This window comes from Cavia porcellus, unplaced genomic scaffold (genome assembly GCF_034190915.1).
Source record: "Cavia porcellus strain 051 isolate PalLab524CR breed Dunkin Hartley unplaced genomic scaffold, mCavPor4.1 scaffold_2, whole genome shotgun sequence".
Lineage (NCBI taxonomy): Eukaryota > Metazoa > Chordata > Mammalia > Rodentia > Caviidae > Cavia > Cavia porcellus.
This window is the reverse complement of record NW_026947485.1, coordinates 48,929,537-48,955,524: the sequence shown is the minus strand read 5'-3', so window position 1 is coordinate 48,955,524 and position 25,988 is coordinate 48,929,537.

Here is a 25,988-nt window from a genome sequence, read left to right as displayed (position 1 = left end):
TTTCCTGTGATTAATTATTCAGTACATAAAATACACCTGAAAAGAAAATCAACTCAGAGTAAACTCTGATTAAATACTTGAGTCCTGCTCTCCTTTCTGAATCAGCAGCCAGTAAACTAAGATATGACAGACATTCTGTCCTCACAAACCGACTGCTTCCACACTCATACTGATGGTGTCCAATCAGTTTTAGAAAAAGCAAGTTCTTTTGGGTATATTTATTTTAATTCTCAATATTTATCTTTGGGAAGTACATAATGCTATGAGAAACAAAATAGTTATATTTATACATTCATCATGTCAAATTGTTAAATTCAATCATTGTTCTTTCCCTTAAGTAAGAAAATGCTAGAATGTTTATTTAAGATACTCTAAAAATCTAGTGATTCTTTTTCATGGAGCACAATCCACCCTATTAATTCTGTACTTCTTGGTTGTGATGTTATTTTAAATGTTTCCTTAGCAATTAGCATTTAAATATATTTTCATCTCCTGAATTCATTACTTAAAGAAATAATTTGTGAATATAATCACAGATATATATGCATTAGGAGTTAAAAGGTATAGCAAATATGTATGTCTATGAATTAGGAATCAAGAATTAAAACTCATAGCAAATATAATTAGCTAGAAATATGCCTTACCTTTTTGCAAATCAGAAAAACCGTGTTTGCTGCTCTGAATTGATTTAATATTTTAATTAAACATAAAAATCAGAGAAAGTAACCAAGTCATGTTCCATTTCATGATGCAATGCTTCATGATATTTACAAATCTGAATACTTTCCCTTTCATTCATTTCCTATTTAAATTAAACATTAACAAGAAGAAAATGTACTTAAGCCTAGGAAAATGTCAATGAATTTGTCAAATAAAAAAAAAAAAACTGGGGCTATTGGTAAAGATGGTGGATAGGTAAGAGCAGATTACAGAGACAGGGAACTTAGATGCTGAAATAACAGTGTGGGGTGTCCTGGACAGAGGGAGATGGATTCTCTTGATCCAGAAAGAGACTAAAGTGAGAAGAACCAGTCAAACATGCAGTCCTGGTGCTACAGGAAGAGCTAAGATTCAGTGCTCCTGCTGCAGTGCCTGAATGGCCATGACTCACTGAGCAACCTGAATTCCTACTTCTCTGACTCACTTGAACTGCAGTCACACTAAAGTGCAGTCAACCTGAAGTTGGAGGTCAGGAACCCAATGGAGAACGGAGCTGGCAAGGGACCTGCATCCACCTGTAGTGAGTCCCAGGAATGAAACCTTTCCACGGAAGAGGGAACGACATTTTGAAATCAGGCAGGACTGGCAAGGACAAGGAACAGCAGTGACTTCAGTCAGTTGTTCCCTTCCCAGACGAGATTGGTAGAGTATTCTTGGCCTGGAACATGCCCCTGGCTGAGACCCAATAAGTTGTCCCAAACCAATTCCCTATGCACAGTGAACACTCAACAGGTAGACTGACTCGGGAAGAGGAGCCAGCATATGCCACCCTGTTTGCATCTCAGTAGCACACTGGAATGGGAAGGATCACCTAGCCAGCACACTTCAGAAGGACCATAACCAAAAAAGAAAGGGACTAGGACCTCCTCTATATGCCTGTATGGAAGAAACAAAAAAATATGAGACAAAAGTGAAATATTTAACCAAGGAAAGCAAGATATAAGTAGATTAAAAGAAATGCTAAGCACCTCTCAAGAAGGGCACAGAAGAATGGAGGAGCACAAAAAAAGAGAGAATAGTTTGCTGAGAAATATATAAAAAATGTAGAATGTATGAGGCAGATTCAAAGAGATTACAGGAAATAAAATACTCCATTGAAAGCTGGCAAAACTGCTTAAAAGAAACTAAGAATGGATTATCAAAACTGGAGGACAGGTTTGCCATGTGGGATCATGAAAAGAAAAATTTCTTAAAAATAACAAAGAAACAGGAAGTAACACTACAAAGGCTAGAAGAGGACAAGAGGACTATAATTTAAGAATTAAGAATGTGAATGAAGAAGCAGGAGTACAAACAAAGGAACTACTAAGGATATTCACAGATATAATTAAGGAAAACTTCCCAAGGTTGGAAAAGGAAATGACATTCAGAAGTAGGAGGCATATAGAACTCCAGTACCTACAAACAAAATAGAGCTACAGCCAGGCGTATAATAATCAAGATCCCAGAAATTCAATATAAGAACAGAATAAGATTAAAAGCTGTCAGAGATGAGAAACATTACCTATAAAGGAAAACCCATCAAGATCACGGCAGATTTCTTCACACAACATCAAATCAAGAAGAGGCTGGAGTGAAGTATTCCAAGCCATGAAAGCCCAGACAAACGTACCTGGAAAAACTGTCTCTAGAAAGTAATGGAGAAACAAGGTGCTTCCAAGACAAAGAGGAACTGGGGGAATTCACAACCACTAATCCAACTCTACAGAGAATACGGCAGGACATTCTGGAGAGAGAGAAAAGTACCAGGATTTCAGGAAGAGTGGCAGAGAGGACTCAATGAATGGAGCAGAAAGCTGAATGAAGATGACAAACAGACAACTAATGGCAGAAAATAGCATAACAGAAATGAAGCAGAGAAGGTTGGCAATAATTTCTATTTAGATGGCCTTGACACATAAAATAAAGAGAGAGAAAAATAGGTAGAGTAGATCAGGAGGTGGGGTCCATCAAGATGCTCGTTATAGGAAATATAATTAACCTGTAAAAGGGTAAATTGACCAAAAATCAAATAGAAGAAAATAATGCTATGTGACAAGGAACCAAAGAGAATAGGGCAACTAGACCGGTATTTTTGGATAGGTTGGAAAGACAGGCTTTAACAGGTAAAGGAATACAACTAGAGATCAAGTTCAAGAGGGAGAAGGTAAATAGCAGGTTGCCCTCCGCAATCTAAAAACTGAGGGTGTTGGTAACAACCAAAAAAGCACAGTGCACTCTTGGGGAGTGAAAAGGGAGAAATAGTCTTTAAAAAGATGGCAGAAGATATTTTTAACAGTGTATCAGGAATTAAAACCCATATTTCTTGCACCGCTCTGCTTAGGTAGATGTTACTCTGTCCCAGTTTGTCTACTTGCACTAGATCTGAGGGCACAGACAGCTATCCCCAAAATAACAGGATATAGTACAGTAATCATCTTTAATTTCCTATTAACTTAATAGTTAAATCTGATGTTTGATTGCTGTCTGATATTGATAGATTTTATTCAAAACTGTTATTATTGATAGTATCAAGTCTGAGAGTATAGGCACCTACACTGAAGATTCACTACGATATCCATTCTGGTTTGATTACTACCCGTTTGTGAAGTTTTACACTACCTACAAAGTTGTGTTTTTACTAATATTGTTATGTACTGCTATATTCAATTATACTATGTCTGATGATATAGACAGTTCTATTGAAGATAACAAGAGACAACACAGTAACTCTGGTAAAACTCCTTGTACAGTGGTTTTATATATCTTTTTCATTTTATGTATTTATAAGAATTGGTTTTGTTTTGTCTTGCTTTGTTTTGTTTCCCCCTCTAATAGATAAAGGATAGAAATACATGTTAAGACTCATACATGCGTAGAACCTATAAACAGTTTATGAGAACTGATTTTATAATGCATGATGAAATTAAGAAATACTCTGAAGAAAAAGAGACACTACAGTACCCAGTGCTAATCCCATAGCGTCATGATGTGTAATCCAGCAATACTGTTATTCTTTGTTCAGAGTTACTTTAGCTTGCTTTGGTTTGTTTAATCTTAGCATAAATGAAGATATGCATAACTGCATGTATATTTAAGTGTATAGGATTGATAACCATATTGGTAAGTTTTTGTTGGATATTTGAACAGAACTCTTTGTGGTCTCGCTGTTTGAATATTCACTTTATATGTTTCAATTTTGTATCTTGAACAATTATTTGTAAGAAGACAATATGTGATCATCAACTAGTGATTTCTTACTGTTTATTTTTTCTTTGAAAGTGTGTATTATTTCTACCCATTTCCCATTTTCTGTTTTGTTTAGTCTTTCTTTAAATAAAATTTTTTAAAAAAAGAAAAAACTGAAGGTATCATTATATCTTATTTTTCTATATGTCTGTGATTCACTACTTTAGTAATAAAAATAAAATATTAGTAACCAGCTGGCATGAATTTAAGAACAACCCCACTTATCTCTTAATGAGAACTCTATCAATCTTCATTTTATTGGTGGGCTAGACTGTTTTGCAATACTTTTGATAGTTATTTTTGATAGTTTATTTTATTGTAAAATAGAGTACTTTTAAAGCTTATCATTACAATATTGGAAAACCTGACCTATAATTTACAGGGATGAAGGTTTTAATAATTTCCAGTAAATGAGGTTTAACTTCATTTTTTTCGTTTAATTATTTTTAGTGGAATAATGGTTGTATTCTAAAGCACAGTTTTGAAAGATGAATATACAATTAAACATCTTAGCAATGGTGACTGAGTTTGAGCTTACTAAAATGGTAAAATGGTGTTTCCTCAAAGAAAAAGTCTATAAATATCAATTGTGAAAAGCTAATGTTTAAATTTTATTAATCTAGTGAGTTATTTGAATTTTTAAAGTCAATAGAATAAAATAATTATTTGAATATTTGAAAATAGTTTGTGCTTCCCTTTAATGTCGAATGGGCATCAAAACAAACTATTAAAATGTCAGGATATTGTCCCTGCACTCCCCCTTCAAAATATGTTTGTGAAATTATTTCATCTGAGACTATGTGCTCTGTAATTATTACTTAGCTTTCCTTCTATAAGATGTTAAAATGAGTAGAGAAAATAATGATAAAGGCATTCAGTTTTTGCAGATTACAAATAGTAGTAGGTGCTTTTCTTTTTATTTTTTGATACTCGATTCATCAGCACATTATTTGCAATATAAAATACATTAATTTTTTGACAAAATAGATGATTTTATGAGGAATTTGCAATAATATGGTGGTTTCAAGCTTCCCACATAGGTCATGCTTTCTATGTAGGCCTTTAATGAGAAAATAATCCCAGAAGTGATGACATATTTAATGATTTCAACTAAGTGGCTTTTTGACAAGATAGTAGGAAAATATCTTATAAGGTACCAAAATAAAAAGACATTTTGATTCAGAGAAAATGTACTTTAACCAATAAGGTGACAAAAAATTCTTAAAAGTCAGAAATAGGTTGTATTATGAAATAACATGCAGGAGTTCCAAAAAGACATGTTTCATAAAATTCAGATAACTCACTAGATTAATAAAATTTCAAACATTAGTCTGGTAGGTTATAATTTCTGTGTTTCCAAGGATATTACACTTCATGGTTTAAAAAAAGAAAATATGAGCTCCCAAACCTTTTAATAACTACCATAAGTGATGTTAAAATCAATTGTCAAAATTCGTGAGCTTCAAAATAGTAGTTTGATTTGGATTTAAGGATTTTAATTACAAAGGAAGGGATTTCTGAAAAAGATATTATATGACTGAAGTTAGACAAAAATAAATGAGTCAAAAAATTGAGACATGTCTGAATGTTATATTTAGTTAAATCAGGCATTTTGGATATTGCTGAAGTCAGCTGACTTGTATAAACATGATCTTATGATGTTTACTAGTTACTTACAATAAAAGAACGATTAAAGTAATGAATATAAATAAACTAATATTAGAAGACTAATTTATGTTCAATATCAAGGTCTTTTGAGAACATATTACCTGTCTTTACCCAATCCCAAATTACATTTAAAATAAACTACATTAATAAGGAACAAGAAAAAAACATGAAAATCATGGAAAATAAGAAAGAGTATCATCAGAAGAGAAAAAGTTGTGAGAAGTGTTAAAAAATTTATAAAAATGTAAAAAGGAGCTGAGCATGTGGCAAGCTTATAATTCCAGCACTTGGGAGGCTGAAACAGGAGGATCACAGGGAATTCAGGCCTGCCTGAATTTCTTTGTGAGACTTTGTCTTGGAGAATAAAGAAAGGAAGAAAGAAAGAAAGGAAGAAAGAAAGAAAGAAAGAAAGAAAGAAAGAAAGAAAGAAAGAAAGAAAGAAAAAGTAAAAGAAAAAGAATGAGAGAAAGAGAAAGAAAGAGAGAGAGAAAGAAAAGTACATGAGATGTTATTCATGGGAGGAATAAGAGGAAACCATGTCCATCAAACACAAGACAAGCAACCCAAGTATTGCTAACTGTGCTCCAAAATTGATTCCTGGCTTAACTAGACTAGTTCTAGCTTTGTCTCTTCTGTGGAGTGGGTTGGGGCTATTTTTAAAAATCTAAAAAATGCATATTTTTATTCTTGGATAAATTAAATTCAGTAGAATTCGTGATAAGTTTTGAAATTTAACTGGTTGGATCTTGGTATGACTTATTTGATACACATGGTTTGACTTGGAAAATACACACAAAGACTAGATTCTTCTCAATTAGTGTATTTGAGTCAGGGATACATTAAGATGTTGTGTGTAGAGGTGAAATGGTGTTGGTTAGGTCATATCATGGAATGTTTTTGGACTTCTAATTCTGGACTGCTTTGGCCTTTCCTTGCCGTGTCCTATCCTTTGTCCTAAAATACAGGTCTATGTGAGCAAACTTTGTAGATTTTGTGAGTACTTCAAATATATGAAGTAGGTGAAATGTTGGCATTTGGGATCACCTAGGATGTCAGGATCTTTCCCATGAGCCCTGTGAAAAGAGGAAAATCCTTGAGCCTCAGGAGAAGGGCAGTCCCAGGAATATTTTCTTTCTTGATTTGGTTTGTTAACTTATTTTTTACAGAATGTGGTGTTTGACACTTATTCTGTGTGTGCTAAAAAATTGTTTCCCTAGAATCTGTTCCAGACTGTTGATGAAGAATGTGGTCTAATATGGGGGGAAAAAGTCAGATCTTCAGAAGCTTTATCAGGGAAGTGTATAACATCTCAAAATCTTTGCAATTTATACAATTGAAAATGGTTTATACTGTTTTCTTTTTTTTTATGTTGTTTGTATTCTGTTTGTTTCTTTGTTGAGAAAATAGCTATTTTTATTTTAAAAAGCAAGACAAAAAGGATAAAAATGATATAGAATTTCAAAAATAGTAGGAAATTAACATTAGTTAATAGGTCGCATATTGTTATCTTACAACTAGTTGTTCATTTACAAGATCTAGGTTTTATTTGACAAGGTGTTTCTGTGTAGTCCAGGCTGGCCTCTAATTCTGGATACTCCTGAAATAGCCTCTAAAGTGCTGGAGACACAAGTGTGTGCCACAGTGCCCAACTGCTGTTTTCTTGTTCTAATCTGTACCCCCAGCAGAGGGCCACTCTCTTCAAAAGCTTGGAATAAATGTCACCAAATTATATGGTCTCTCAAGTCGGTGGAGAACACTGGAAACTTGGAATCAGACCCACCTGAAAATACAGAAGACAGCAAGAGTGTTTATTTTTCAAGTTTCCTGCTGCACAGCCTTTAATTTTTCTTTTTTTTCATATCAATTTAAATAGGAATAGAAGATTATAGAGAAAATTACAGAAATTTCTATTTACCTATATTAGTGACTTGATAGTATATTTTGAGTTATATTTACTAATTTTTAAAAGGTAGTCACTAAAAATATAACTATTTCAAAGTATTTACCATGACATGCTTTATATTTAGATAATTTTCCATTTAAAAATAAATATTTCTTTTAAAATGTTTCATGGAACTATGCTGTATTTTTCCTTTGTTCTTTTACCTCCTCCTCCCAGAGTATGCAAAAACTAATATTTTTGGATGAAAAAAACTATTTTTGTTTCCTTTTATGGAATAACAGTACATTTAATTAAGCACCCTTTTTATTAAGTAAATTTTAGAGAGAAACATAAAGACAGTAAACTGTCTTTATAGATAATCATATATGTGCCCTAAGTAAAACATTATTTTAAGTATAAAATTTTATCTTTACTGAAAAAGCAACATTGAATAGCAAAAGGATTTCATTAGGGAAAAATTCTGCTTTCCAAGAATAGGAAATCTTAATTTAACTTATTATCATGTAGTATTCAGAACTATCTAGGATGAGCTAAAGCCTCACTATCTATACCTTTTGCCTAATATTCCAGAAATAAGTGTTTGAGAAAGTGTTTAGCAACATGTCTATTTGAAAAAGAAACACCATAAGTATTATGTATACATATGTCAGTATCTATAGCCTAGAACAAATTTTTGGTCTATTTCCCTAGTGCACAGTAAAATTCATACTTAGTTTCTGTTATTGCCTATTAGGTGACATTTATACTTGCTGTTACTTGTTGTTACTTCAAATATGAATTTCTCACCTTTCTAATTAGATTTAAAACTCTTAAGATATGAAAGCTTGACTTTTCATTTTTCATATATACTTTTTATAGCCTAATTATATTTGAACTTTGAAATTTCATTGAGTAGTTACAGTCTCACCCAAAGACCAGAGGATTTTAGTTATAAAGAACTTGAGCCACTTACGTATATATCTGCTGTTTGCATGTATAACCTATCTGTTTTCAGGTAGATTAAATCTATTCTAAAAAATTAATAATATCTTTAGCTTTTCCTATAGACTTTTAGGATTTCCTGTATTACCAGGCAAAAGATGAAACTGCTTAGATCTTTTTCTCTGCTTTCCGCAATTTGCTGCATCATTTCTTCTCTCCCCTGGTTCCCTTATATATTCTCATTTATTTTCAAGATGTGTATCGACCTTGAATGCATTCATAGTACTTGGGATTAATTAGTAAACACAGAGATATGATATTCAAAAGATCTAATAATAAGTGTGGCAGGGGACCCAATCTCATCAAAGTGGTGGACTAAACAAAGTTAGGTCAGTTAATTTAACAGATGGCTACTTTGGTTCACACCAATTAACAATCTGCTTCAAAAATATACAAATTCACAAAAAGTCAAGAAAATTGGAATCAATTTTGAAGACTTGTTAGTTCCCTAGTGTTGCTATAATAAATTTGGTGGCCTAAAACTGTCCTGGCCTGTGGGTAAGTGCGCAGAGACCCTAGAGAGGGAGTGGGGATGAGAGGGGACAAGAAACGTGAAGAATGGAGACAAGACAGGATTCTGATCAAGTCTCGTCTATTCAAAGAAAGGGTAATGAATATATAGGGTATTGGGGAAGGGGCTGGGTTTTGACACATCAGCAGGTAACAGCAACAGTGGGAAGTTCTAACTAGGCCGGGGGCTATAGGGTAATTTGAGTCTCCTGCACGCCGGCCCATAAATTGCTGTAAGGGCCGAACCACAGAGGCATGCCACAGGCTAGGTGAGGAAAGATAGAAACTTAACTACTAAATAGAAACTTAACATTAAGATGCCTGTTGTCTTATTAACATAAGATGATGGCCAATTGCAGGGTTTGCCACATAAAACAATATAAATTTATTTCCTTCTGATCTGGAAGCCAGGAGTCCATGATCAATGTATAGGTAAGTGTTGTCTTTTAAGACTCAGAGATTATTTGTTCTAAGCTTCTCCTCTAACTTCTGGTGGCTACATATAACTCTGGAGCATCCTTGGCTTGCTTGGGTATTCATAATTCCAATGTGTACTTCTAACTTTATGTGCCCTTTTCTTTGTGTGTAGAATTTCTGTTTTTTTTTCTCTTACAATGGCAATTGTTATTAACGTTAGGGCTCACCTTAAATCTAGGATAATCTCCACTGAAAATTTTTAACTTGATTGCATCTATATATAATATACTTTAAAACAAGCTCATGTTTGTGGGAGTACAAACTTCAGTATATTATTTTTTGTGGAATACCACTAATTGTACTACAAAGATCGAATAAATATATGCTAGATGTTTTCATACATTACATTTGTAAGACATATTGTCCTATTTTGTATACAATAAGACTAAATTTTAAGGAAACTGAATCCTTTTCAAAAACATAAATTACTGTAGAATGTCTAGCTAAATGTTTAAGATTATACCATCCACAGAATCTTAACAAGATAAAGACAATAGGAGAATCTCTGATAAGTAGACTGAAATTCCTCTAATTTCTTACATTTTTCCACTCTGAGGAAATATTGTATTTGACTGTAGATACCTGCAGTGTTTTACTCCCTCTCCTTTGGATTGACATTGAGTTCCCTCTCATATATTTTTTGTTATCAAGCTTTCTGAGTTTATATTTCCTTAAATTTCTCTTTAATGTTTCTGAAATTTTATCCTATTAGTCCTTTTTAAACATATTTTGGTAATGTAAATAGATATATTAGTGTATATAATCATATGTGAGTATGCATTAAATGTTAATTTTCTGTAAGCATACTAGCTGGACTTTTTAGGATATAAATATCAATTTTAAAACACAAGATTTAAAAATGTTTCTTAAATAATATAAATCTTTTAAATAAACCTCAAGGGCATGTTTAAAACTACTAAACACAATTTTCCTATGCTAAAGAAGAATAATTTTTAAAGACATTTAAGTGAGTGACTAATTTCCTACAGAAATTATATTTAATTTAAAAAATATAAAGAAAACTAATTGCAGGAACTATGAAGTTTGAATTTCTTTACAACTCTAATAAGGTCTGTTAAGGAACTTCATGGTTACAAAATAAAAGCAAAGTATAAGCAAGTGACCAAATAATTGATCATGTGCTGATGAGTGTTGAAATTTTAAGTGTAGATTACCTGATAGAATTGTATTTTCTTTTCTAAACATGATCTCTATAATTGAAAACTTATGCTACAATAATATATTAAAACATACATAAATATTTCAAAAATATATTTTTATATTCTATGAGACTATCAAATTTCAACAGTTCTAATGTTTCACCTAGCAAACAATTAAGTATAATTATAAATTAGTGTTCTAATACTTTGTGAAATGAATTTGGATTCATTCAATAGGACACACGTTACTATATTTCTTTTTAAACTATACAGAATCAGAACAGATACCTCAGGGAAGCCACTCATGTCTTGTTTTATTCTGCTGGAGGAAAAGATTGTAAGCTCCAAACATGGTCTTATGTTTTCAACTTAGTTGATAATCCTGCTTCTTTTGCCAAATGGTTGTGGAGATTATGCAGATAAATCAAGACAATTCAGAGAGGAATATTGATTTGACGTTTACTGTCTGATACAAATTCTAAGATATTTATTCCATATTTTTGTTGCTAATTGCACTATTTCCATCCCCTTTCCTTCCTCCTCTTCCTTCTGATACTTTTCTTGTCTGTCCTTTTTGTATCCACTCCTCCTTTTTCTGGTTAGGACATTAAACCTAAATAGGAAACACCACTGATATAATCAGGTGTAGTTTTATTCAAGCTTGTATTGACTATCACAATAGTCAATATAAGTATGAATGTTTTAACCTAAAGAAGACATTCTTATGCCTGCCATTAAATAGTAAATTTTTCATTAAAAAAGTGTTTTGAGTAAGAATTAAAAGTCCTTAGAACAAAATACATTAGTAGGAATTCATGTTTGGTAAATAATACGCAAAGCAAAATTCTATTCTCTTTGCTCATTATATCCACATTAAATGATGAAATATAGTATTTTTACATGATAAAATAGAGTTTATTGCATATTTCTGGAAAATCAAAACTTCGACAATGTCATAAATCTTTTAAAAAATATACATTGATGGCTGATGACAGCTGCTAATAAGATAATATCCATAAATGAAGTAGAAAGCTAAATAATATGCAAGAAATAGAAGAAAACAGTTTATATATACACATATAGTCAAGTTTTTAAATAAATATAAAAAACATACTTTAGAGTTAGCAATAAAAATCTTATCCTAAAGTAGCTTCCATTAAAAATGATTAAATGAATAATGCTTATTTGGTTCAAGATTAAGATAGTTGTCTGGGACGTATTGCCAGAAGATGAAATCACATTAATAATGACAATAAACTCTAAATTCCATCCATAGTTCAAACTGAAATAAGCCATTTCAAAACTAGCCCACATGAGCCAATTCAAGAACTTTAAGGGCAACAAAACGCTTGTTAACTGAATAAACGGATTAACCTGTTAGGCAGGGAACATCACATCACAATTATTGTAAAATTACCACCTGAACTTACATCCTGGACAACTGAATAATCATTTTAAATACAATCTAAAATGTTAACATTATTTTGCATTGTTTATAGATTCTCCTGCAACTAGAACAGCCAAAACAAATGAGAAGAAACACATTGACTATTTTAAAAGACTAGTGCTGTCACTGAATATTAGAAAATAAGACTCTTGTAATGAATTCAAATTAGGTGAGTGTAAGGATATTTAAATCCTTTTCCCTTGAAACTTGTAATGACTTGTTTTCTTTTTAGGGTGGTGAAGTATCTTTGTTTCTGGCTAGAATACATTCCTCACTTCTATTTATGCCAAGTTTATTTTCCTTGTTCACATCATAGCACTAAAGAGAAGATGACTTCTTCACAGAGATAAATATTGTTTTCACCAAGTGAATTAAAACTGTGAAGCACAAACTTCCAAAACAATCACTATTACCAAAATAAAAAAAAGGTGAAGTATGCAAACAGAGAAATCGTTCAATTTTACATTTTTTACAAAACCCTTCAGGCTTACTATTTGACAAGCTACTGGATAAAGCTTTCATCAATTAGAACTACTCTTTCTAAATATTCACTTTGTCTCCTAAATTGCATTTTCCCTAGAACAGAGCATGAATGTATCTTTTGATATTGTAATAAATCCAAGAGAAGCATCAATTCCTAGGACTCCTATAACTTGCATTGGTAAAGTAAACTGTTGGATATAGGTCTAGTCTGTTTGGTTTATATTTTCTGGGAAAAAGTGATGCATAAATTGTATCCACAATTTGAAGTTAAGAAATGAAACTGAATTGGAAACTTTCAGAGGCTAGTAAGGAAATCTGCTTCATCATTACATATTTGCAGATAATCTTCAATTATGTGAAGCATTTTTTCTAAAAAGACACTTTTATATTTTAGAAAAAAACTGTTAACTGAGACTGTTACATTTAACAAACTATAAGGCTTCAACAGCTAATTGCCAACCATTAGCCAAAAGCCTGTCTTTATGTGAAATGCACATTCAAATGAGAGTTCCTGAATTCCATCTTTCAAATGCTAAATTGTTTTAAAGGCTTCCATGTAGTAATTTGTTTATTCTTTTGGTCTTTTGTTCAGCAATGATTAAGTTCCTGCTGGGTTATAAGGAAACATGTAAACAGAGTGTGAGGAATAAAGGATCCATTACTGCCAGGAGTGTAGTTTGACAGAGGTAACAACAAATGGAAACAGTCATGACATAACAAATGTGGTGTGTGCTGATAACAGGAAAAGACCAAAAGATAGAATCTAAATTTTTGAACCAATGAATGTTTTCCGTAATAGGCCACTTCCTAGAATTACAAAGAAAATATCTGAATAAAAGATACAATAAGCAAACCAATAAATAAGTAAAAAAACCAGACTGTTTCTATTTGAGTCTTTGTTGTACTACTTCTAGTTTAGACCATGACATGACAAGACCCAGAAACTTATCTTTTTGAGGTTAGTAACCAGTTTAATGCTCAGAAGCAAAGTAGGCAAGATATTTCTTTTGGCCTGTTTGTTTTTAAGCCTGCACTTTAGGCATTTTTATTTCGCCACAATATTGGTGAGTAATAATCTGTCCAGGAGGAATTCACTATACATATATAGGATGCAGTTATAAGAATAGAGTTTATCTCACCCCATCCTTGCACTGAGCTAAGGATTAGTTTTTCTCCTAGACATAGGACTCAGAGTAAGGAGGTCAGTTTCAGTCTGTTTCTTTCTTTCTTTTTTTTTTTTGTGTGTATGTCTTTTTTCATTTTTCATTTTTATCGGTACCAGGGATCGAACTCACGATTGCCTGCTTGCAAGGCAGGCGCTTATGCCACTGAGCTAAATCCCCAGCCCCAGTCTGTTTATTTCTTGAAAATCATGGAAAGAAGAATCTTTAAACAAAAACAGATAAGAATAACACCGGATCTTCACAGACCATTTCATTGCTCCAAGGTTCTAGGAAAAAAAAAAAAAATGTCTTCTAGGAGATCAAACACAACAAAGGCAGATAATGTTACATGAATTATTCAGAGAAATATTCTTATTTGAAGGTAGAAAAATGGAAGACAGATAAAGAGAGAAGTTAGATTTCTATTGGCTAACATTACAAAAGAGAAATATATAAAATGTTATTGCAGATTGACTGAAAAGGAAGAGTTTAAGTAATTTTCTTAGAAAAGTCAGTAAGGCTTTACCTAAGGGAAAATTCCTGAGAAGCATCCCAAGTACCCTCCCAAACTAAATATGAGTCACCTTAATAGTGAATATGTATTCTAGGAAATAATAATTGTCCTATTATTTCCAGACATATTATTTTAGTAAGTTCATAAACAAATATAGTTAAAATATAAACAAATATAGTTAAGCCAGCACTAAATTTATATGTAGGATATGAATGCTTGCACTATCTTTTCCTTGGATAAACTGTCATTAGTTTGCATTATATATGATATTTCTTGATAGTAGTAGTGAATGTTAATAAATAGAGACTGTGATAGTGAATTGATTGTGCCAATTTGAGTAAATAACACTGAACTAAATTGGCTCAGAATAATTCTGGTGTGGGAGACTTATCTGAGAAAGGATTATCACCAGAATGCTATAAAGGCAAATGAAGAAGGATGGATTGCTTCTGTCTTCTTTGGAGGACCTCCGGCTTTCACTTTCACCTTGGACATTATCTCCTGGCTTCTGGAGCAGACTCTTCAGCCATCTGACATAGAGTTACATGGGATATACATGGAGCTCCAGGACTATGACTGGATCCTTCAGATTCCTAGTGCATAGATGGAACTTTTGTGTTCTTCTACATCCAAGTCTGGCGGTGGCCATCATATGCCAATGTGCAAATTCGTGTATATTTGTATATCTTGCATTGTATCTATTTCCCTAGTAAAACTGACTAATACAAATTCTGATACTGAGAATACCTTTAAGGAAACTGAACTGTACAGCTGAAATTCTTTCATGGTTTTAGGGGTTCTTGGAATTGGCTCTCTAATTTAATGGGATTTAAAGATGACCCACGGTCTCTCCTGATTCTGTGGGGAATACTGATTGTTCTTGGGATGAATTGTTTAAAGTAATCTGCAATGTAGACATATTTGATTATCCTACTTAACTACTTGTGACATGTAATGAATTTTACTGACTCCATATCTAAAAGTTTTGAATATTTTTAACAGAGTGGAAAATATAATGATGCTGGCTGGTTGGTCTTAGAATCCCTGGACAAAGTAGTGAAAGAAAACAATGAGCTCAAAATATCCTTAGGAAATCTAAAGTTTTCAGTTGGTGAGAACAAATTAGTAAAGGAAAATAAGGAGCTTGAAGATTTAAATTCCCAGTTCCAGGCACACATGAAAAATCTAAAAGCTTTTAAGTGTATCTTGAAAGATTGCAGAAACACAGGTCCTCATAATTCGATTGGCAGAGCAACAGCATAACTTTAGTGCTTAGGCTCAAAGGGCATCTAAAGCAAAGATGATAAAACTGATTGGAAATTTATGAGATACTGTACACTGAGATGAAAATATTTATGAGGGTTCTGGCAAAGCTGAGGATGTTGAGTTCCTAGATGCTAATGAGATTATTTTGCCAGAAGAAAGGATTTCCGCTCTCATAGTGGCATAGATATTCACCTCCCCCCGCCCCCAAACCATCTGGTGTTGACCACTGGTAGTGCACCTGATGAAATTAATCCTGTGTTGATGCTCCTCAGGACCTGCCCTTGCCACCAATTTTTGCTTCTAGGCCTATAACCAGGCTCACATTGCAGAAGGGTCCCATAGGTGAGGTACATAATGTGAGCCATGAAGAGTTCTATTCTTCCAAAGAATTTCTTGAGTTTTCTGACTCTTATAAACAGAGGCATGTTGAGCAATGTGGGGATAGATTTTTTAGATGTGAGATAATGGTTGCAAAAATACACACTTGGATGAGGTTGAGCTTGTTGATAAGGGCTAATCAGGAATTCTCAATTTAATGTTACAGCTTGTGGAGTAAGGAAAATGATAAACATTTATTTGACTGGTTGGCAGAAGTAAGGCCCATTTATCTTGTGACTCAGAATGCAGTTAGTTTTGAGTGGGACCCCGAACAAGGAAAGACTCTGCAATAGATCTAGGCTGCTGTGCAGGCTGCTCTGCAACTAGGGCCATATGATACAGCATGTCCAATGGTGTTTGAGGTGTCATTGACAGGTAGAAATACTGCTTGGAGTTCCTGGAAGGCCTTTATAAGTGAATCACAGAAGAGGCCTCTAGAAATTTGGAGAAAGTCTCTGCCAGTATTTGCAGACAACTCCTCTCTCTTTGAAAAACAGCTCTTGGCCTGCTACTGCATCTTAGTGGAAAACGAACCCTTGACCATGGACACCAGGTTGCATGCAACATGAGTTTGCCTGTTATGACATGGGTATTAACTGATCCACTGAGTCATAAGGTTGGATGTGCACACAACAGTGTATCATTAAATGCAAATGATATATAGATGATTGAGACAGAGCAAGTCCAGAGGGTACAAATAAATTACAGGAAGAAGTTGCCCAGATGCCTGTGATTCCCACTCCTATGTAGCCTCTACTCCCAAACATGTAGCCGTGGCCTTGGATGTACTATATGATCAAGTGTCAGAGGAAGAGAAGACTAGAGCCTGGATTATGGATAGTTGTTTATGTATTCTAGGCGTCACCCAAAAGTGAAGAGCTGCAGCATTGCAGTCCTTTTCCAGGACATCTCTGAAACAACGCTGGTGAAGGGATATCTTCATTGCGGGCAGAACTTCAGGAAGTACACATGGTAGTACGTTTTTCCTTGAAAGAGAAATGGCCAGATGTGCAACTGCATACTTATTCATGGGCTGTAGCCAATGGACTGACCAGTGTGTCTCCTATAACCAGGATTCGTGAATTCAGATATCAAGGGGTGGAAGTGGGAATAATACCACTCATCATTTTCCCCATGATTAATTAGCAAAAAATTTGCTTTCTATTTCCATGACCATATTCTCCTGGATTAGAAGTCTTAGTTTGAGAACTAGAAAGGCTTGTACCAGTTCAACATTGATACGCTTGAACTGGAAGCTCAACAATGACACACTTGAACATGAAGCTAAGACTTTCTCTTGGTAATTTTGATACCCTCATTCCTATAAGAAAGCAAACTAAAAGGGAATTAAGTATTGGACAGGGTGATTGACACAGACTAACAAAGGCAAATTTGACTATTATGGAGGAAAAGAGGCATATACTGGTATAGAGGATAGCCCTTAGGGTATCTCCTAGTATTCCATGCCATGTTATTAAAGTCAGTGGGAAACTGTGAAAACTTACCTAGCTAGAATGACAAAATGGTCCTGAATGAAAATATGGAACACCTCACCAGAAAAAGAACCAAGACCTGCTGAGGTGCTTACTAAAGCCCAAGGAAATATAAAATAGGTTGTAGAAAAGGTAGTTCTGAATACCAGCCTTGACCCAGCTATAGAAACAAAGGTTGTAATTGTAATAATTGCTCCCCATATGATTCCAATGTAATATAATGTTGATAGATTTAACATTGATTTTTAGTATTGTTAAGCCTATAGTATAAATTTCAAGTTATAAAGTAGTAAGAGGTGCATCACCTAAAGAAAACTTGCCCTTTGTTCTGGGAGAATTACTATGTTTCTGTCTATATGCAGCACAAATATACCATGTTAGGTGAAAATACGAACTTGTCTTTGTATCTGGAGACTTGGGTTTAAGGAAATATGTTCAGTTGTCAAGTTGATAAAAGATGCATTGTTGACAGTTGATTGATTGTGTCAACTTGAGTAAGTAATGCTCAACTAAATTGGCTTAATGTAGTTGTGGGTGTAGAAGACCCACCCTAGGGAGGATTATTGACAGAATGGTATAAAAAGAAAATGGAGAAGGAAGAACTGTTTCTGTTTCCTGTGAAGCAGCTCCAGTCTTCTTTTTCATCTTGGAAGTTATGTCCTGGCTTCTGACACAGACTCTCGAGCCTTCTAATAAGGATTCATGGTGGACACTACCTGTAGCTCCAAGATCTTGACTGGATCCTTTAGGTCCCCAGTGCACAAAACTTTTGCACTCTTCTACCTGTGGCTCTCTGAGTGGCCATCATAAGCCAATTTGTAAATTTTTATATATTTGTATGTCTAGTATTATATGGTTCTCTAGTAAATTCTGACTGATACAAAGCCCTAAAATTATTCAAAACAGCTTTAACATTATTGCAACTGAAAGTGTAAAACTCCTAGATATATCTACTCCACCCAGTGATCTTGCTGCATGGACAAGTTTGAATATTAAAATGAAATGAGAAATGGATTGACAAAATTGGCATTACAATCAGAAAATCGTGGTTTAAATTTGCATTCTTATATATTTGAAGCTTAGGAAATTTGTGTCACTTCTATCAAACTCAGCTTTGATGATGTGATTATTTTCATGAAGTTGCCATGATCATCAAATAAAAGAAACAAATAATTCACATAAGCAGAAGCTAGTTTATTAATAATAGAACAGAATTCAGGATATTGTCAGTTTCTTCTTATATTATCCTCTGGAATTTTGCATAAAAAGTTAATGGAACTTTTACAATTTAGATAAAAGATTAAATTAAGGAGGATTTGGAGATAGATGAATAAGATTATAAATATGCTCTATTTAAGATTTCTTCACTAAAATATTAAATATATTCAGTCAAAACCTTCTGAAAAGAAGGAAAATATAGATAATGTAATATGAATCGCATTTGTACTATTTCTATTAAAAATAATACATTTTAAAGCATTAACTTGGGCTTTGTAGTTGAATATATTTATTCACAGATTTCTAAAAAATTGTATGTGATTATATGCATTACAATATCATATATTACTTTAACTTATATATTTTTATATTATACATTATTCAAATATATTGTTTATATTGTATATTGTTCTAATATAACACAATTGTTATATTACTATATATTATTCATACATATATAATGTTTAAAGACATCAAGAAATTCTATTACAAAGAACATGGAAGAGTCATGGGCATGCAATAGTTATAAGACAAAATGAGTATGATAAATGTTGCACATTAACTTTATTTATTGGGTTTCTTTGAAAACATAATAAAGACTGTTGTTTACTTTAGCTCTATTTTGTTTCTTTTTTTATGTTTCTAAGAAGATGGATATCATTTTCTGAGTAAAAATTAAATACAATTTAAATAATATGGTACATTTCAGTATAATATATAATTTAATCAATTATATATTGATTATATATATAATTGATTATAATCAATTATATATATATATTTAATCAATTAATATATAATTTAATATATAATTTAATCTGATATAAAGATTATAGTCATTTATTACACAGATATTTGGAAATGATTTTCCACATAATTATAAATAATTCATTTCTTCACACTAAATGGATCAATAACTACCCTTCCTTATGGAGAGTAAAAGTCTGGAGGTCTGGTTGAGGGCTCTGGCAGAGGAGAGGGTCTGAGCAGACTGGGACCCTGGAAGTCCTCTGCAGACCAGGTGAGTCGCCCTGCCCAACGGTGCCCCGCTCTGGCCCCGCCCCAGGAGCAGCCCTCAACCTTCCTGGGGCGCCATCCTGGCTCTGCCCCCATCCGGATCTCAGCCCTGCCTATATAAGGGGGAAGGGAACATTAAAAGTGGGGTTGGTGCCATCAGCCTGGTCTCGGGTGTGGTATTTATTCCCGCTGTGACGCCGCGCCACTTCCCAGGGGCCCAGGTCCCACGCAGAGACACTTCCTATCATTCATTTAAGTTCAATCTGAACAACTTGAATATGTTAAATGTTATAATTTACAATCTATTTCTGAATTTACGAAGTCACTTGTCCATATGGAACATAGAGATTAGGAAATTTGATTATATTCCCATCCCACTTCAAGGTTAGTATCTATAATACTGCAGTATTAATAAATAAAATGACAAACACCTAGACCACATATTTAAATTGTTGAAACCAATTCTCCCTATATATAATACATATAATATATTGGAAACTTAAATATATTATACTATTTAAATTTAAATTTAAATTTAAGTAAAGACCCAGAGCAGGCGTCCCAAGTACTCTCAACCACAAGATACAAGTATCTGAGCATAGAGACCTGATAATAGGAGGTGTATCTGTAAATCTATTTTGTAATGCACATTTATCCTAGACTACAATAACATTTCGTCTGCTTACTTGGTTTATTGTCAGTGTAGGTGTTGACCCAAAAAACTTGTCGGGAGAAAATTAAGCAAAGATTAGAAAGAGGTGATGAATGTGTGCACAGTTAGAAGCATTATGTCTTCATGGAGGACTGATCGTATTACCTTTATGTACAATTCATTTTTGTCAAACTAGCAACGTTTAAGTATGAAGTCTATTTTATCTGATATTAGCAGGGTCACTTCTTTTGTTTTACATTAATGTTTACATGCATCTCTTTTTCCTTTTGTTGCAAACATTCATTCTGCCTGTGTTATTGAATTTGAAGTGAGTTTCTTAAAAAGAACACATAACTGTGGTATCCCTTTTGCTTTGTCAATCAGCATTTTAATTGGTATAGTTAAACCATCTATGTGTAGAATAACTATTGATCAGCTAGAGTCTTAAATTTGCCATTATATTATTTTTGTATTTTTCTTACGTATGCTTCTGTTTTTTTTTTTTTTTTTTTTTTTTTTGTCTTCTTTGGGATTACTTAACATTTTTGGATTCTGATTGATCTATTTACAGTGTATCACTTTGAAGTTTTTTAATTGATTTTTTTATGTATTACTGTGTTGTATGTATGTGTATGATTTATAACAATTTAGTAATACCTATAATCAACATTTTTGTCACTTTTCTTGAGGCATGGAAACTTTATATTTATAAGGGGATCTTTACCTTATCAAATTTTAATAGTTATGGCAAGTAATAGTTTTTTTTTTATATTTTTGTTTAGTCATCAAATAGGATTCATGAAACCCATGAGAAAAATAATGTGTTGTATGTATCTATATTTCTTTTCTTTTTTCTTTTTCTTTTTTTTGTTTTTTTCTTCTTGGAAGTCTCCAAACCTGTTGTCATTTTATTTCTCCTTAATTTCCTCTTTATTTCTCTTTTGGTCACTTTTTAGGTTTGTTGAGATAAAACCAACAAAGGAAAATATATGTATTTGAGGTGTAATGAGAAGTTTTGATGTATTGTGAAATGTATACGGTACTCAAGATAACTAACATGTCACCTAATACAGTTTTTTTTTTTTTTTTTTAATTTTAAAAAGAAAAAAGAAGTCAGGAAAGAAAAGCAAAAGCCAAAAGACAAAAAACAACATATCCAAAACAATGATAATATAGGTTTTCAAAACAGAATGAAAGAAATTTAACAATGGTTGTTATATTGCATGGTGATCTTTCTTGCAAAAAAAGAAAGAAAGAAAAGAAAACAAAACAAAATAGAAAAGCAGAAAAAAAGATAAAGCAATATAGTATTCAAAAAATTTAACATCATAAAGTCACTAGTTGATATATTACACATTATCATCTTAAAAATAGTTGCCAAAGTTACCAAATCAACAAAAAGTGGCTAGAGCCTCAAACACTGACATTGCAAACCCTTCTGTTCAACGAATCAACAGAAATTTAGTAATATGGCCCTCTATCTTGCACACTACACATACTGTTATATCCTTTAGAGCACTTTAATTCCCTTTCACTTTTACAATATCCATAATACTTTTTGGATCTCATTATTCTGTCAGTTTTTATTATTTTTTACACTAGAGAGATAATTTGATATTTACTAATGTGAGCCTTGTTTATTTGACTAATGAGGATATTCTCAAGTTGTCTCCATTTACCGATAAAGGCCTCAAGATCATGCTATTTTATAGCTAAGAAGTACTCCATTGTATAAAAATACCACATTTTTTTCCATCCACTCTGCAGTTAATAGGGAATTTGGTTGTTTCCAAGATTTAGCTATCACAAATTGTGCTGCTATGAACATGGGTGCACATATATCTCTGTGACATGACTTTTTCTATTTTTCAGGGAAAATACTCAGGAGGGGAATAGCTGGATTGAATGAAACCTCCAATCCTAGTTTTTTGAGGAATTTCCATATTGATTTCCACAGTGGTTGCACGAGTCTACATTTCCACCAACAGTGGAGAAGTGTTCCTTTTCCCCCCACAGCCTCGCCAACATTTGTTATCAATTGTTTTCTTTATGGTGGTCATTCTTTATGGAGTTAGATGAAATCTCAAAGCTGTTTTAGTGATGGCAAGCATTTATTTAATATAAAAGCATTGTTTTAAGTACATATAAATACATTTATATATATTTATTTGCCATTTGTATATTTTCATGTGAGACCTGTGTGTTCATCTCCAATGCCCAGTTTGGGAGAGGGTATTTGAATTTGGGAGCTTGATGTTTTGCAATTTTATATGTTTTGTATATAAGTCCTTTGTCTGAGAGATTGTTGGCCAAATTCTTTAGCATTCTGTGGGTTTTCTTTTCACTTTTTTGGTCATTTCTTTTGAAGTGCAGAAACTTTTTAGTAATATGAGATACCAGTTGTTCATTCTTTGAAGTACATCCTGTGTGATTTGCATTTTATTCATGAATTCCCTCCCTACCCCTGTGTCTCCAAGATTTCTACCTACCTGGTTTTCCAGTATATTTAGTGTTTCTGTTTTAATATTTAGATCTTTGATGAATTTTGACTTTATTTTATTGTATGGTGATAGGCATGGGTCTATTTTCAATCTTTGGCATATGGAAAGCCAATTTTTCTAACACTATTTATTAAAGAGGCTATCTTTTTTCAAGCAAACATGTTTAGCCCTTTGTCAAATATCACGTGGCTGAGTGTCTTTGTAGTGTTTGTATCTTCTAATCTGTTCCAGTGATCTTCAGGTCTTTTTCTTTGCCAAATTGACCATGCTGATTTTATTACTGTGGTTGTAGTATTATGGTAGTATAGTTTCAAGTCAACAGTTGATATGCCTCTTGCCTTGCCTTTGTTGCCCAGAATTGCCTTTGCTCTTCTAGGTTTCTTCTGTTTCCAAGTGAATTTTAGAAATATTTTCTCTTGATCTCTAAGGTATGTTAATAGTATTTTGATTGGGATTGCGTTGAATCTGTATAACAGTTTTGGGAGTATGGCCATTTTCACATGGTTCTTCCTAATCAAGATCAAGGAACATCCTTCCATTTTCCAATATCCTCTTCAATCTCCTTTTTTAGAGTAGTATGATTTTCAGCATATAGATCTTTTACATTCTTAGTTAGGTTTATTCCTAAGTATCTGATTTTTTTAGATGCTATTGTGAAAGGTGATATTTCTATAATTTCTCTCTCAGTGATTTTTTTTTTTTGTTTGTGTACAGGTATGCTGTTGATTTTTGAGTATCCAGCTATGCTGCTGAATTTGTTTATTACCTCTAGTATTCTTTTAATTGAGTTTTTGGAGGCTTCTATGTAGAGTATCTTATAGCCTGCAAATAATGATAATTTAACTTCTTCTTTTCCTATTTTTATTCCATTTATTTCTCCCTTTTCTCTGGCTAATATTTCTAAAACTATATTGAACAGGAGTGGTGACAGTGGACATCCTTGTCTTGTTAGACTAAAGGCTTCCAGTTTTTGTTCATTTAGAATAATGTTAGCTGTTGGTTTATCATAAATGCCCTTTATGAAATTGAGGTACATACCATCTATTCTGGGTTTCTGAAAGGCTTTTATCATGAACATGTGTTTGACTTCATCAAAAGCTTTTTTTGCATCTATTGAAATGATCATGTGATTTTTATTTTTGGCTCTGTTGATGTGGTGTGTTACATTTATTGATTTGCATATGTTAAAACATCTCTGCATTCCTGGAATAAATCCCATTTGGGTGTGATGTATGATCTTCCTGATGATTTGCTGTATTCTGATAGCCAAAATTTTATTGAGAATGTCTGCACCAATGTTCATTGATGAGATTGGTCTATAGTTCTCATTTTTGGTTGAGTTTTTCTCTGGTTTTGGTATCAGAATGATACTTGCTTCCAAGAATGACTTAGGAAGGATTACCTCCTTTTCAATTTCACTGAAAAGTTTAAGGACCATTGGCATTAAATGTTCTGTAAATTTCTTATAGAATTCCAACACAAATTCTTCAGGATCTGGGCTTTTCTTTGTTGGTAATTTTTTTAATTGCGTTTTCAATTTCAGTAGCTATATTGGGTTATACATAATTGTTATATATTCTTGATTGAGCTTTGGTAGTTTATATGTTTCTAGAAATCTATCCATTTCACCTATGTTTTCCACCCTATGTGAGTAGAGATTTTTAAAGTAGGTGTTCATGATCTTCCAGATTTTCATGGGATCTGTAGTAATTTCCTTCTTTTCAGTCCTTATTGCATGGGTTTGAGTTTTTTCTTTCTTCTTCTTGATAAGGTTGGCTAGAGATTTATCAATTTTGTTTATTCTCTCAAAAAACCAGCTCTGTGATTCATTAGATCTTTGTATTTTTTGTGTTTTAATTGCATTAATTTCTGCCCTAATCTTTACAGTTTCCTCTCTTCTATGAGCTTTGGTTTTGATTTTCTCTTCCTTCTCTAGAAGATTGGGATGTAGCATTAGGTTATTTATTTGTACTCATTCCATTTTCTTGATGTGACTATTTATTGCTATATATTTCCCTCTTAGGACTGCTTTCATTGCATCCCATAAGTTACAGTATGCTGCGTCTGCATTTTTATTGTATTGTAGGTATTGTTTTATTTCTTCTTTAATTTCATCTGTAACCCACTGGTTGTTCAAAAGATTGTTATTTAGTTTTCATGTTTTTATGCAGGTTTTGCAAGTTTTTTTGCCACTGATTTCCAATTTTAGTGCACTATGGTCAGACATTATGCATGGGATAATTTCATTCCCTTTGCATTTACTTAAGAACATTTATGGGTTAAAATACGGTCTATTTTTGAGAATGTCTCATATGCAGCTGAGAAAAATGTGTATTCTGATATGGTTGGGTGAAACACTCTGTAAATATTCACTAAGTCCTTTAACAGTTATGATTCAGTTCTCTTATTTCTTTGCTGATTTCTAGTTGATCTATCTCTTTGTGACAGTGGGGTGTTAAGGTCTCCTGCTACAATTGTGTTCTTGTGTATTTGGTTTTTCATGTCCATAGTGTTTGTCTTATATAGTTAGGTGCTCCTGTATTTGGTGCATATATGTTTACAATTGTTAGTTCTTCCTCTTGTAGTTGTCCACTTACAAGTATGTAATGGCCTTCTTATCTCTTTTAATTATTTTAGGTTTGAAGTTTACTTTGTGAACAGAATAGTTACCCCTGATTTTTTTCTGGGATCTTGTTGCATGGAATACTGTTTTCCTTCCTTTGACTTTTAGTCTATAAGTTTTTTTTTTTTTTTTTTTTTGGTTCAGATGTGTATACAGCACATTGTGGGGTCTTGTTTCTTGATCCATTCACTTCACTCAACCTGTTTCTTTTGACAGGTGAATTGAGCCCAGTTCCATTTATGTATATCACTGATATGTATTGGCTTGACTTTGCCATGCTGTGTTCCTGTTGATGATTTCCAACTTTTCTCCCTTTTTTAAATTCTTGTCCAGCCTGGTGGTTTCTTTCTGTTGTTGTTCTAGAGATTGTGATCCTTTTTATCTCTTTCTAGCATATCTTTTAATACTCTTTCTAGGGTTGGTTTCCTGTATATGAGTTTCTTCAATTTTTTCTTTGTCATGGAAGTATCTTGTTTCTCCATTTCAATTTGAAAGACAATTTTTCTGGGTACATTAGTCTGGGTCAAAATTTGTTTTCTTTTAGGCCTTGAAATGTTTCACTCCAAGTTTGTCTTACCCTGAAGTT